At 53.4% G+C, this 14520-nt stretch overlaps 1 protein-coding gene across 1 annotated transcript in view; it reads left to right on the top strand.

Annotated features, from left to right (window-relative positions):
• Nucleotides 1-14520, top strand: part of FAM178B (family with sequence similarity 178 member B) — an 84086-nt gene that overhangs the window by 67206 nt on the left and 2360 nt on the right. The window lies entirely within an intron of this gene.

Genomic DNA, 14520 nt, shown 5'->3' with positions numbered 1-14520 from the left:
AGCAACTTTAATTCCTCTTCCTCTCTCCTCTTCCCGTCCCCCCATTCTGGCTGTCCAGCCCCGCTTCTGGAGACCTCCCTCCCTCTGTGCACCCTCTGACCAGCCTCTGTATGCTGGTCCCTTTGTCTCTAAAGTCCTTGTGTCATTAGGGCTGCAGGGGTTTGTAGCCTGGGCTTCTGTGAGGCACTGGGCTTCACAAGTGTCTCCTGTTTATGAGAGAACCAATCAGAGAACATCGTGTATAATTATAATCTAGTGAGGTTCCTACCTGGAAAAACAAACCACCAAGTGCCCCCAAGGAGACAACCTGCTCCTAACACAGCCCTACAGTAGGGGGAAGGGGTGGGTAGGGAGGGGAGGCTGGCCGTCCTGCACTGGCTGTTTGTGTCCTAGAAGATCACCACAGAGTTTGTGAAATATAGGATCCTGCTTCTGGACGGGGTGATTAGAATACCTGCAGCATTTTCTAGTGCTTTTGGATAAAGAAATAGTTGCCCAGCCCTACCAGCATGGCTCAGTGGTTGAGTGTCAACCCATGAACCTGATGATCACAGTTTGATTCCTAATCAGGGTTGCAGGCTCCAACCCCTGTGGGGGTGTGCAGGAGGCAGCCGATAGATCAGATCAATGACTCTGTCATCATTGATGTTTCTGTTTCCCTCCCCCTCTCCCTTCCTTTCTCTGAGATTAATAAAAACATTAAAAATATATATATATATTGCCCAGCCCATTGTGGGTGAGACTATTTTGAACAGAAAACAATTAAAGCCCAATAAACTCAGGAAGAGTTTGTTACCTCCCCCTTTCCTGCCTAGGGATTCCGATAGAAAAACCCGCTTCAGAAAGGGAACCTTAACACATAGGAATGAAGTGTGGCAGGCAGGGAGGAGCCAAGCAAAATCCCTTTCCTAGGTTCCCCTCTGTGTCCCACCGTTTGTGGGTGGCCAGGCAAGAATGTGTTTACCAAATGTTTGGTCATTCTCAGCTATCTGTGAATTGGTCACCTCCCCCTCCTTAGTCCAAAATGGCATAGATACCTCAGTTTGCCTCACTGTCCTTGTAATTTTTATGTTTATGTGAACTCCCCTTGCACAAGTATTAAGATTTAGTTTTCGCTCTGGCCAGTGTGGCTCCATTGAGAGTCGTCGAGTGCACTGGAAGGTCACCAGTTCAATTCCCAGTCGGGCACATGCCCCGGCGGCCGGTTTGATCCCCAATCGGGTGTATGCAGGAGGCAGCCATCCATGGATGTTTCTCTCTCACATCGATGTTTCCCCTTCTCTCCCTTCCTCTCTCTAAAATCAACTTTAAAAAAAAAAAGATTTGGTTTTCTCCTCTTATCTGCTGTAAGTCTTTCGAATTCTTCCACCAGCCAGAAGATCTAAAGGGCTAAGAGAGAAGTTTTCCTGCCCCCCCCCCCCCCCCCCCCCCGCAGTGGCTGCTGTTGGCCCTGTGCTTGCCTGGTTTGAGAGGGGCTCTCCCAGAGAACAGAGGTCGGGGTGATGTTTGGGGTCTGAGAGAGGGGAGAGGATGTCTTAATGGTGTCCAAGTGCTCCCCTCCAGCCCAAGGATACCAGTTCTGAGAGAGACAGTACCTCTGTGTGAGGCTGTCCTTTCAGCACATTGTGGACAAACACATGCAACTGCACTCAAGTTGCCACTGTCCCCTGGAAGCGTCCTGCTCAGCCTTCCAACCCAGAACCAGGGATCCTGGGGCTGTTTTGTTTTATTGTTGACTCACTTAAACCATTGTTGATGTAAGAAATGTCCAAACCTGTAGATGATTTTCAATGAATTTGATTGAAAAAAAAATGCTCCTGAAATGGCAGTTTTGCAGCTTATTTTATACGTTAGAATCAAAGGAAATGTAAGGGGGTTACAAGAAATCCATTGGTGGTAGGTTAGGGAGGTGGGAGAAGGCAGAGCGGGGGCTGAGGATCTCTGAGACTGGATAAAAAGTAAAACAGAGAGACACATATTTCTTTTACATTGGTGGGTGCAGGGTGTTTAATAGTCAACATTTACGCAAGTAGAGATGGTATGCAGAGGATAAGATCACAATGAGGGGTTCTTCTCAGGTTGTGAGGGCTCTGGAAAAAAAGATTACTCTGACATTTCAAAGGTATGTTCTTTTATAGACACAAAAAGATAGTAGGCAGGCTCATTTAGGTCAAGATTGACCTTTGTTAAGAAAGCTAGAGGCTTAGGACGTGACCCACTTTCAGGTAGGAATGTTGATGCTCAGACCATCCCACCTGGTTACTTTAACCTCTGAGTTTGTAAGGCGCCCGCCACGTAGGCCTCCCCTGAGCTGTCAGGTTTAGTACGTGGCTCCTTTCTCGTCCACCATGTGTTTGGCCACATGCTGAATGGTTGTATCCTGGCGGATCTCGGAGTCTTGCCCTCTCCCTTTTATTGAGGTGTTGATGCTTCGGCCTTGCTGAACCTCTGCTGTGTGTTGTGCCCCGTCTACCGCACTTCCCTGCAAAATCTCTGTGGTGGGGTGGGAGTTCTGCCAGTCTGGTTATATTTGGGAACTTTGAGGAAGTGGACTGTCTCACTGTGTGGAAGAAAAGGAAGGTCCAAAATGGGGAAGCCCAGGGAGGATCTGCACCAAGGCACCGGGAGCCCAGTCCTGCCTCCTCATCAGCCTCCTGGGCTCGTCCTCACAGCCTGATGATGTCCTTGTGGGACAGACAGCCTGGGGCCCACTGAGGGTTCTGCACACATGATGGGCCCTGTCCCTTGTGGGCCAGCTGCAAGAGGCCACACCACCCAGGTGGAGCCTGGCCGACCACAGGTGGCTCCTTCCAGCTTCCTCACCATGCGCACGGCCTGCGGTCAGCTCTGTGCTTGGGGACAGCCTCTGGATGGGAGAAGTGCTCGTGTAGAGTTGATTGTTGGAGGTGAGTGTGCTCTGAGCCTGGACCGTGCTTTGGTCCTCACATCCTTTGAGTGCACTCACACCTGGGAATCCTGCCGTTGTTCTCACAGAGGGCGTGGGCTGTATCGCACCTGTGTCTGTGTGTGTCTGTGTGCTGTGTACCTCTCCTGTATATCTTTGTGGTGCATATATCTTTGTGGTGAGCCCCTGTGTTAATAGAGCGGACAAACAAGTTTTACTGCTTTTCTTTCTGCTGCTGAGATGGCAGCCAGCCTGTCCCCTCTGTCAGGTGAGCCTGCCAAGAGCACCTTAAGTGACTGGTTGGTTTGGGTGGCTCTTGGCAGGGCAAGGAGGGTGCACGGCCCTGCCAGCTGAGTGCCTGACCCTGAACTCTCCTGCTGGCTCTTCTACAGTGCACTGTGCAGGTACTCCCTCTGGCTTGGTTTGAGCTCAGGCCTGCTTCCTGTGTCAGCCAGAAGGATGGGTGGACTGGGAGCCTGTCCCTCTTCCTACACTCTCTGCCTTCTCCCTGCAGGTGCAGTCCTTTTCTTCCTCCCCTTACCCTGCACTTTAGGGAGAGCCTGTACCTCAGGGCTGGGAACCCCAGTCAGGCCAAGGCTAGGAGGGATGGGGAAAACTGACTAGTTTTGAGGAACAGGAACTAGATATTTGGGAGTTGTGAGTCCTTTGCCTGGCTGGTCAGTGGTGGGTTCTGCATACTTCCTCCACAGTGGGGAACACCAGACATCTTTTGAAATCAACCTCAAAGAGTTGACCTTTGGGGAGCTGCCGCTGAAGGGCATTTGCACATCGCACGCACCTCAGTGGCCACGGGGCCTCTTTAGAATGGTCCTTCTGAGCATCTGAAGCCACACAGGGCCCATCCTAGGCCAGCTCTGTTTGGGTCCCAGGAATTCTGGCTTCTTTGCACATGTGTGAGCAGGGCTTGAACTGGCAGAATTCGGCTGGGAGGGCAGGCTGGGCTTCTATAGGCAGCTACCGTCAAGCCTGCTCTCTGCCCTCCCCACCCCAGGCCCGGGGTCCCTCCCCTGGCACAGTCCCTGCCCATGCTGGTGACGTCTCTGTTTCTGACCTAGCAGCCTATCTGAGCCTCTTCACTGCACATACTCCTGAACAACTCTGTGATCGCCTTTCTCCCGTTCCTACTTGGGAAAAAGCGACCCTCAGTGCCCGTCCCCCATATCCAAGCCCTGCCGTCCCCCTCATCAGCTGGCCCCTCATCCATGTGCTGCCCTCCTGGGAGTCACAGTGAACCACTTGATTCCAGTCAGTGGTGTCCTTCCCAGAAACCCCCATTCTCAGGCCTGTGGCTTTGCTCCTGCTGTTCTTCCCTGCTGGCAATGCCTGTCCTGTCCCTCCTGCCCTGGATTCTGTGGTCTTACAGGATGTTCACTCACTCTGTGGCTTCACACTCCTAAACAGCGTCACCACTGAGGACCGGCCCAGTGTCTATCTCAGCTGCATTCCCAGCAGATCCCGCTTCAGAGAGAACAAGCCCCTTCTCCTGGCACAGCAAGGGCCCAAGAGCCTACTGGAGACTAGACAGGGAGAGGCTGAGGGACCCTTCCCACCTCTTCTGTACCCACCCCACCCACCTCGCCCCCCTCCATCCCAGGCCTGAGCCAACAGATGGAGAAGCAGTCCCCTTTTTTTTTTTTTATAATATGTTTTTATTGGTTTTAGACAGGAAGGGAGAAGAAGGAGAGAGAAACATCGATGTGAGAGAATCATTGATCTGTTGCCTCCTGCATGCCCCCCAACCGGGGATCAAACCTGCAACCTGGGCATGTGCCCTGATGGGGAATCGAATCTGCCATCTTTTGGTGCATGGAAAGATGCCTCAATCAACTGACCCACCCGGCCAGGGCAGGAGCAGTGCCTTCTAAGTGCTGTGTCTAAGCAGCTTGGGCTCAGCCACTCAGTGCACCTGAGGGGGACCGGGCAGGGCGTGTATGCCCCTCACCCACTGTCCTCTGTCTATAGGAGCAGCTGCCAGGCAGGCCACGGCCTTCTGACCAGCTGTCTGCTCACTGCCTTTTCTATCCCTTCTCGCTATCTTTGCCAGGACTCTGTAGTAACAGAAACTCAAGCACACATCCTGAAAGGGCTGGACAGCCCCTGAGCAGCATTGTGGAGCCTCTGCTGCTCTCTGCACCTCTCTGCGCTGCCCTCTGCTGCATCCCAGGCAGGCTCTCCTGCTGGGTCTGGAAACTCCAGACTCTCATCCTTCCCTCAGCAACCCCAGCAAGGGAGAAAGAAAAAGCTTCTGTCCTGGGCTCCTAACCAGAATCCCAGAGTTTAGTCTCAATGGCTTGGCATAGGTCATGTGCTCATTTCTAAGCCAATCACAGAGCCAGGCATACAGGGATAGGCCAGCCTGGGCCTGTGTCTCCCCTGGAGTCAGGGCTAAAGTCAGTACCTTGGAGCAACTTGGCCTGGGTGTAGGGGACAAAAGGCTGGGACTCTGACAAAGGAAGGGGCAGAATCCTGGGCACCTGGAAACCTTAGACATTATGGCATCCTCCTGGTCTTCAGCCATGGGCAGTGGCTCTATGCTGTGTTATCCTTGGGAAGTTTAAGGAAGGCAGTGCTTCCCAGGCTCTGGCCATGGCAACACGCCAGGAGACAATTCAGAGAGTAAGAAAGAGACGGGAGGGAGCTATTGCTTTGGAGGAAGCTGCTGCACTCGGAGGCCTTCACAGCCCCTGGAGGATGCTCGTGCCATGCCCTGGCTGGTCTTGGTGGCTCCTCCAGCACGGGCACCCATGTACTGATGCACACCTGCACACTCAGTCATAGACTCTCAAATATGTGCATGGAGAACCTAGTCCCTCTTGGGCAGTGAGGGTCTCTAGTTCTAGCTGGAGAAGCAAGAAGAACCAGCCAACCCTGCCTGTTATCTCCCCCAGCCCTCAGGGCCAGCAGGAAGCTGGAAAGGAAAGGTGGCCTGGGTGGGAGGGCTCTAGCAAGGGTTTTGCCTCCAACTCCAGCCCTCCTCCTGCCAGCAGATGAGCAGGGGGTCAGATGCTCAGAGATAACCTCCCTACAGCAGGTCCTCAGGAACAGAAGCCCTAAGCCTTTCTGCTTATGTCCCAACTCCATCTCTCTCCCACCCTGGCCACCACACTGTGCCATGGCCTCCAGTTCCCCCCCTGTCCTCAGTACCAAGAGCAGGGGCCAGGGCCACCCAGGGCCTAGTCTTGAGTTAGAGATAGAGCCTAAGAAAATCCTGTCTCTTTTAAGTGAGTTCAGTCCTCGCATCTCTGAACTCACTTTCCCTGGGCAGCTGGAAGTGCAGGTGAGGGGCTCCTCTTGTGAGGAATCTGAGGAGGTGAACGGACACATGCTGGGCCAGCCTTCCAGGCTCTTCCAGAGACAACAGCCTCTCTGCCTAGCTGGGGCCCTCGGAGCAACTCTCTAGGCGTGGCCCTTCCCAGCAGCTGCTCCAGAAGTCCTGTTGCTGTGCAGATGCTGCCAGCCTGTCTCCCATCACCCTCAAGGGGCCTCATCTCTCTGTTTGGGGCTCAAACCCACCCCCACATCTGAATAGGCACTTTCATTAAAAGTTGAACGTCCAGCCCTGCAGGCATGGCTCAGTGGCTGAACATTGGGCCAGACACCAAGAGGTCAGGGTTCCATTCCCGGTCAGGGCACATACCCAGGTTGCGGGCTCGATCTCTAGTAGGGGGCGTGCAGGAGGCAGCTGACCTATCATGTAGCTCTCTCATCCATGTTTCTGTGCCCCTCCTTTCCTCTCTCTCTAAAAATCAATTTAAAAAACAAATATTTTTTTAAAAAAAGGAAAGAAATTGCTAAGTGTTTACTCTGAGGAAGTTAATTTAAAAACAAACAACAAAAAAAGTTGAGTGTCTGGCCTCACAAGTCCCAGGGTGTGTGTGGTAGGCCCTGCCTATGACGTCTCTCTCTGGCGTCTCTGCCCTGTGCCTTTAGTGGCCTAGGAAGAGGTGGTATGTCACCATCTCTAGCCATCAGTGGAATGTTCTCGTCATTTCCTTCTCTCTAGGACTTATGGCCAATGACTTGTTCTCGTCAGAGTCACTTCCAAACTCAGCTTTCTTCGCCCACAGCCCTCTGCTTGCTGCTTTCATAATGGTCCAAGCCAAGGTCAGGGGTGTGACCTTGGAGCAGAAGGAGCATGTCTTGTGGTTGGCTGTGAGATAGGGAAGAGATAGCACCCTAGAGATGATCACAGGTGCCGCATTCCATGACAGGTCCAGACGAGGCCCCACTGGAAAATGCAGCCCCTCAAAGCATCTTGTTTTTGTGGACACACCAGCCAGACGAGCTTCCATGCTTTCTAATGGGCTGAGGCTCTTGGCCTGAGGCCTACAGTAGCCCTGCCTCAGGATTACTCATTACTAATTATTGTTGTCATATGCCCGGCCTGTGGTGGAGGACCTAGACCATGCCCTGGGGACTCAGGCTCTGGGGCTCCCCTTCCCAGGAGCAGCCTCAGCTTCTCCCTGTCCAACCTCCAACAGGCCCTTGGGCCCTTGCTGTGCCCAGGAGTAGAGTCTTGTTCTCCCTGAAGGGGGACCACACACACACTCACACATACTCAGAGCTTGTCCAGCTTCAGGGAGAGAGCACAGACATCTGCTTCAGACCTAACTTTACAGGAGATGGTCATGCAGTCAGGGCACCTCTCCAAGCTCAGCTTCCATGTCTGCTGAAAGTGAGGAGCACCAGGCTCCCTCTGAGAGCTCCCTGCCCAGGGCACTGGGAAGTGGGGCTGTAGGTTAAATTTCATTTTAAAGAACAGAAAAAAAAATAATGTGTCAGGACCCAGCTCTAGCCTTGGGTCTGAAATGTCCCACCGTAGACCAAGGTAGCACCAGCCTTTCCCAGGCTAGACTGGTTCTAGCATTGACCTTCAGCACATGTGTATGTGCCTCAGTGTCTCCAATGGAACAAAACTCCCAAAGGGAGCACATGTGACAATGATGGGACCTATGGCAGAATCCTTCTGGAGTCAGTCCTGTGGCTGAGCTGGACCTCGAGGGCCTCTAGACATGGCTGAGAGCATCCCAGCCAGATTGTGGCTTAATGCAGGTCCCCCAAGGCAGCCACCACCCAGAGCCAGTGTGCTTGCAGAGGCAAAGCCATAGGAGGCTGTTCTGGGGTCCTGGGGTCCCAGGCAGGGACCCTGACACCAGTAGGCATTCAGGGCTGACTTTTTTAGCAGGAGCCAGGGACATCTGCAGCATAAGCCCCTGGGCCCCAGTGGCCTGGCTGGGAGGGCATGTCCTGTGGGCCGGTGTTGGTCCTCCCCAGCAGGTGTCCCTGGGTCAGCCTTAGTTCCCCCCACCCCCAGCCCCCACAGCAGCTGCCCTGGAGCCTGGCTGGGGCTGCTCTCATAGGATCCTCCTGCCAGTGGTAAACTCTGCCATCCCCACTGCGCCTGACTGCCTCCAGGGGAAGGGCTGGGGTGGAAGCCTTGCCTGGTTAGTTAAGTATGGATTCCCGGTCATGACCCGAGGTGGGAGAAACCATAATGTTCTGGGCAGAGCGAGTGGCTTACTGGGAGATCCTCTCCCTCCTCTCTGCCCCATTTTGGCACAAATACTCCTGGCCACAGCCTGCTCCCTTGGCACTGCCGGAGGGGAATTTTGTAAAAGACGAAGTTCCTGGGAAATGGCCTCCCTTTCCCCTTCCCTCTTGTGATGAAAGTGCTGCAAAGGGAGTCTTGGCCCTGTTCCTGGGGTCATAACTCCCCCCTGGGTGGGTGACAAGCCTAGCACACTGTCTTCTATCCCTCACCCTGTCATCGTTCCCCAGGGGGCAGGCCGGGCCCTTTAAGGCTCCGCAGCCAGGAAGGAGGCATCCTGCACGAACTTCTCAGAAAGCCCGCCTAACTCTGGGAAAAGACCCAGGAAACGAAAGCTGCGGGCCGCGCTAGCAGCAGGCAGCAACAGCAGCAGCGCAGGGGATGTCCTGTCTTGTCAGCATGGGGTTCAGGCACGTCCCGTCCCGTCCCGTTCTGCACCCTCAGATTCTGCCTCTCCCCAGGTTGTTGACTGACATTTCCCCAGCCCCATTTTCCGGGGGAGCTTCCCAGCTCCAGCTCACCCCAGTGGGGGAGGTGCTGTGCAGCCTGAACAGGGAGGGCCCATCTTTCCGACAAGGTCCTGAAGACTGGACAAGTGCAGCCCCCACCACCGCCTCCCTGCACTGCTCTTTAACCCTGAAGCCACCCTGTAGTCCGCGCCCCACCCCCACGCCTTTAGGGACTTGGAAGGGACTTCAGGGCCACCGTGCATTTCCAGCTGTGCAGGAAACAGGAGCAGGCAGGGGGCTGTGGTGTCCACCAGCACCGTGTGCCTCTGCCCAGCCTCCCCTTTCCTGTCTTGAAAGAGAAGTCGGAGCCCCGAGTCTGGTGCCAGCTGGGACAGGAACGGGCTTGCTAAGTTCAGGAGCTGGTCACAGCATGACTGGAGCAGAAAACACAGCTGTCACACCTGGCTGTTTGCTCTGTGTCCTACTGGGGACGGCTGGCTCTCACCCCAACTGGCGCTCCTGGGTCAGCCTCTGGTCCCCCAGCCACCAATGAGATTGTCAGAGGATGGAGACTCAGGCTCAGCCTCCTCCGGGCCACAGAGCTCAGTGTCCACTAATGTCTGCTTTTCTGATCTGCACAAAAACAGGGCGTGGGGAGGAGTCTGAGAGGGTGGGGGTTCAGAAGAGGCCTTGCGTGCACCCGCTGGGCAGCCCCCACGGAAAATGGGGCCAGGGAAATGTCAGTCAACTCGGGGAGAGGCAGAATCTGAGAGGCAGATTCCATCTGTCCCTTTGTCTAGACGAGGCAGGACCCTCTCTTACCTCTGCACGCTGAGACTGTGGGTAACGGACTCAGGAAAGTGAGGCGAGGACATGGTCTGGGTGTGTCCTCTGTACCTAATGAAGCCTTTTTCCAGGAGCGCCGCTACTCAGTCTCCGTCGTGATTCTGACCACAGGTGGAATGGTTACGGGGACCCCAGGGTTTGGGTCCTTGTGCCTGTGTGCCCTGGCCCAAATAAACGCAGGAGCAGGAGTTTGCTGTCTAGAAAGTGTGGGGGAGGAACGAACTTTCCTTTACCCTCAAGGTTCACAACTTCTGGCTGCTCTAATAATCAAATAGAGTTGAGACAGACTAACAAGAGAAATTAACCAAATTTAATGCATATGTATGGGAACCCCACGTACATGAGAGAGTCAGACCCTACATGCAGGAGAGGTTCAGAGACAGAAGGGGGCTGAAGGTATATAATGTACCATGGGGGCTTCACAGGCTCACTGCAGTATGATAAGCAGATCATATGTACCCTGGCCAGTGTGGCTCAGTGGTTAGAGAGTCAGCCCGAGCACCAAAGGGTTGCAGGTTCGATTCCAGATCGAGGCACATACCTGGGTTGCTTGTTCGATCTGACAGCCTGACCAGCAACCAGTTGCTGTGTCTCTCTCACATCGATGTTTTTCTCTCTTTCTCCCTCTCTCTCCCCCGCTTCTTCCCTCTCTTCCTTGCTCTCTAAAAATCAGTGGAAAAAATATCCTCGTGTCAGGATTAACAAACCAAAAAAAAGAGTAGATGTTTAGTATATAGTTTGCCCTGCCACATAGGTGGGTCGAAAAGATTATTGCTGATATGAGCAAGGCCTCTACTTCCAGTTCTCTTAGGCAGCTATAGGTGGGAGGCAGAAGTTACTCCTGAGCCTTCAACTAAAGTTGCCTTTAGCTCCAAACAATCTGCACATGACAGAGGCACATCTTGGGGTGACTCATTCTGTACCCCCACAAAAGAAAAATAGTTGAATATTGGATTGCCCAATCAGAGACAGGGAGCTAATGCTCTAACGACCAAATGGTGTATAGGTTGCAAATTATATAGGGCAAAATCACAGGACACTGGATTAGGTTTTTGGGCCATGCTGGGAGCTGGTCCCTGGTCGGTCAGAGGTGAGTGAGGGCGACGAATCATTTCTTCAGGTCTTGAGGACAGCTGAGGTCTGCTGCAGTATCTCTCTAGCCTCAGGGAAAGTAGCCAGGGGGGTCTTTCCATTTTAGGGCTCGGGAGCTGAAACAGAGCTTAAGTGAAGATGTTATCTTTAGCCTGCAGAGGTCCGGACTTGTGACCATTAGTCAGGTCCAGGCCTCAGTCTTCTGCTGCCTCAGGGGCTGCTGATTATTGGAGAAAAGGCTAGGTCTCTGAGGGGTATAGAGAGAAATGATTTCTAGTGCTAGGATTTAAAATATAAGGACCCTCGGTTTCAGGTTTCAGAACCTTATCCCCTTACGTGGGGTCAAAGTCTTCCTTACAGGGCCTCCCGTCACTGAGCGCCCACTCCAGGGCTCACCCTCTGACACAAGGAGGGAAGCCCTCGCCCCTCTTCCCGGTGGCAAGCAGCCGGTTTATTTCCCCCCTTTGGAAAATCGACTTATAAAATGTGGTTAATGGGGTTTTTCTTCAGAGCTACCATTTCCTTCATGGTATTACCACTCCCACCCCCCAAAACACATTCAGAATAGCTTTCCCTGGATTTTCCTTCCTGGTTCAGTTATGGGACTGAGCATAAGAACGAAGTTGTGAAACTTGCATACGTGTTGTCCCTTTTTTCTGAATAAATTCCTCCTCACAGATTTTTCCCCAGGGCATTCCTTAGATCCTGGACCCACCCGCACCTCACTCTCCCCTAGGAAGATTAATTCTGCAGGGTGCCTGGGGCCCCAGGGACCCATCCCAGGCTAGCTAAAGGTCCCTTTTAGCCCCTGGCTTGCTATGCACAGCAATTGTCTCTGAAATGCTTGCCCACCTCAGCACTGGGACAATTAGCAAGTGAAAGGGCTGAGAGCTAACCCCTAGATCTCCCTCTCTGCCCCACCCCTCCCAGGCTTTCACCCCCACTCCTGCAGACAGGTCTGTTTCCCAGCCACCCTCAGACCATTGCCCTTGAATGTTTTCTTTGGCGTCTCCCTCACCCTCAGCTAGCTCGATGCACTCTCACAGAGGGCCTAGCTCCCCAGGACTCTGCTGCTTTTCAAGGTCATGTCCCTCTCCCTTGCCCCGTACTCACCCCAAAACCAGATAGGCTTAGTTAATTCTAATTGGCACTGTCTTATTTAAAATTAACTTTAAAAAACTTTCATTGTGTTCTGATCATATGAGTAAAGTACACACATTGTAGAGAAATAATCTTACAAAGAAAAAACAAATAATGATAAGAAGGCTGTCCTGTAACTCTTTCTCTCAGAGCCTCTTTGTCACTGGTGTGTGCCATCTCAGTGGGCTCTGTGCAGGCTTCCGGATGTGCTCCCAGTCTGTCCCCCACGGCGGGAAGGAACAAACTTTCCTCTGTCCTCAAGGTTCTTCTAATAATCAAATAGCCATGAGACAGATTAACAAGAGAAAGTAACAAATCTATTTCATATGTATGTATAGAACCCCACATACATGACAGAGTCAGAGTCCCACATGCAGGAGGGGTTCAGAGACAGGGGGACTGAGGTATATAGGATATTCTGAGCTAAGGAGGAGGTCATGCCCTTGGGGCCTTCAAAGGGTCATTACAGGACTATAAGAACAGACCTTGCCCTAAAGATAGGTCAGAAAGAAGCTATCTCACCCTGACAGTGTTTCTCAATGGTTAGAGCATTGCCATGCACACCAAAGGTTGCCGGGTTCGATTTCCAGTCAAGGGCACGTACCTGGGTTGTAGGTTCGCTCCCCGACCCTGGTCAGGGCAAGTGTAGGGTGCAGGAGGCAACCAGTTGATGTCTCTCTCTCACATAGATGTTTCTCTCTCCCTTTCTTTCTCTCTCCCCCTCAACTCTCTCCTTCCCTCCCTTCCACCCTCCCTGAAAAGCAATGGAAAAAATATCCTCTGGTGATGATTAACAAAAGAAAAAAGAAAATTTTAAACAGAAAAGTTATCTTTTGACCTATCTGTAGGTCAAATCAGGCAAGTTTTCCAGGTAGTTAAAAGGAGGGGCAGAAGTTTCTCTTGAGCCTGAGGCTAAAGTTGCCTTCAGGTGAAATTAATCTGCATACCAGAGGCAATTTTGGAGTGACTCAGGCCAGCCTCCCTGCTCTCCACTGCCCACTGTCCAGACCCCTGCTGCAGCCCTGTCCTCAGGGTGCCCCTCCCCCTTCTCCACCCCAGCCAGCTTCCTGGCAGGCAGTCGTCATCCCCCCCCCCCCATGGTGCCTGCCTCAGTTTCCCTGAATCAGCCCCTGGGGTCTGTCTGGTACTGTAATCTCAGCCCTTTCTGGCCCCACATGGCTGACCTCACCACAGCTCCTACTGTTCCTTGGAAGCCTGGTTTAGCTTAGTCACTTCCTGCATGAACCTTCTGAGCTGAATACCACCCCCACCACCCCCAGGAAACTTAGAAGGACCCTTTCTCTTTCTGCTCCCCGGGGAATCTGAAATTCAGGATCTGTTGACCAAATGATTGCCTTCCTGAAGTATCTTTCTCCCTCTAATGTCTGTTTGTGGCTGTGTCTTAGTTCAAGTGCAGTGTCTGGCACACAGGCCTGAGCCTGCTCTATGTCCAGGGTGGGGGAGGGGTGGCGATGAGCCGCTTCTCCGGTCTGCAGAGGTCAGAAGGGCTTCCAAATGCTGTGGCCCTCCCTCCAAAGGGCAAGGCCAGTCTGGGGACAGGGAGCCCCTGGGGAGCAGGGGATTGCTAGCAAGTTAGCTCCCTGGTGAGCCAGACTACTGGGGGACTCAGGGCACCGGCAGCTGCAGGTCCCTGCAGCTGTAGCTGACTCAGAATGGCCAGATGTGGCCCAGCCCAGGCAGCACTGCTTGGAGGCACACCCAGGCCCTCCCCTGGCTGCCCGCCCCCCATCTTCTCTGTGCCTGTGGTGGGCTGTGCAGCCCAACCTGGCCAGCCTTTGGGGTCAGGCTACCTGGGGGCCTCAGCTGTTGTGCTGAAGAATATGCTGTGTCTGGGCAGGGCAGGTGCTGGTGGGGGAGGGGCAAGTGGTCCCCCTTAGGACTTTGCATTGAGGTATTTGAGTTCAAGAAGATTGTTTTCCATAGTGCCAAGTCTGGTGCCCTCAAAAGTGATTCTAGCTTCTGCCCTAAGGAGGCTTCTGGGTCTGTGCAAAGAGGCTGCCCCCTTTTCGGGGGCACCACCTGGTGCTCTAAGGGGGAGGATGATAAGGGCAGGGGAAGTGGGGGAACAGGGGAGCCTCAGACTGGTTCTGAGTTCCAGCCCCATTGCTGGAGCCAGCTTCTCCCTCCGTCAGACTCCAGGCCGGCTATCTGCCAGGTGCACTGGCGGGTCAGTGGGTCATTTCCTGCCACCCTCCCTGTCTCAGATTTAGGAGCCCAGCGGGTGTGTGTGTGTGTGTGTGTGTGTGTGTGTGTGTGTGTGCTGCAGACAGAACCTCAGAGTGCCAGGAGCAGACTCTTCACACCAGGGCCCCTCCTGCCTTTGGGCACTCCCCTTACCTCATTTTCTCTGCATAGCAGGTGAATGTTCCATTAGTGAATGAGCACCAACAGAGTCCAAGGGCCCCTGGGATCAAACCACTCTCTGATCAGATGGAATCAGCCTTTGTCCCGTTTTCACCCCTTGGTGTCCAGTGGGCAAGATCAACGTTATGAGTTGG

Source organism: Miniopterus natalensis, chromosome 13 (genome assembly GCF_054644295.1).
Source record: "Miniopterus natalensis isolate mMinNat1 chromosome 13, mMinNat1.hap1, whole genome shotgun sequence".
Classification (NCBI taxonomy): domain Eukaryota; kingdom Metazoa; phylum Chordata; class Mammalia; order Chiroptera; family Miniopteridae; genus Miniopterus; species Miniopterus natalensis.
The sequence above is the reverse complement of the archived record's forward strand: the minus strand, read 5'-3'. Positions and strand labels throughout refer to the sequence as shown.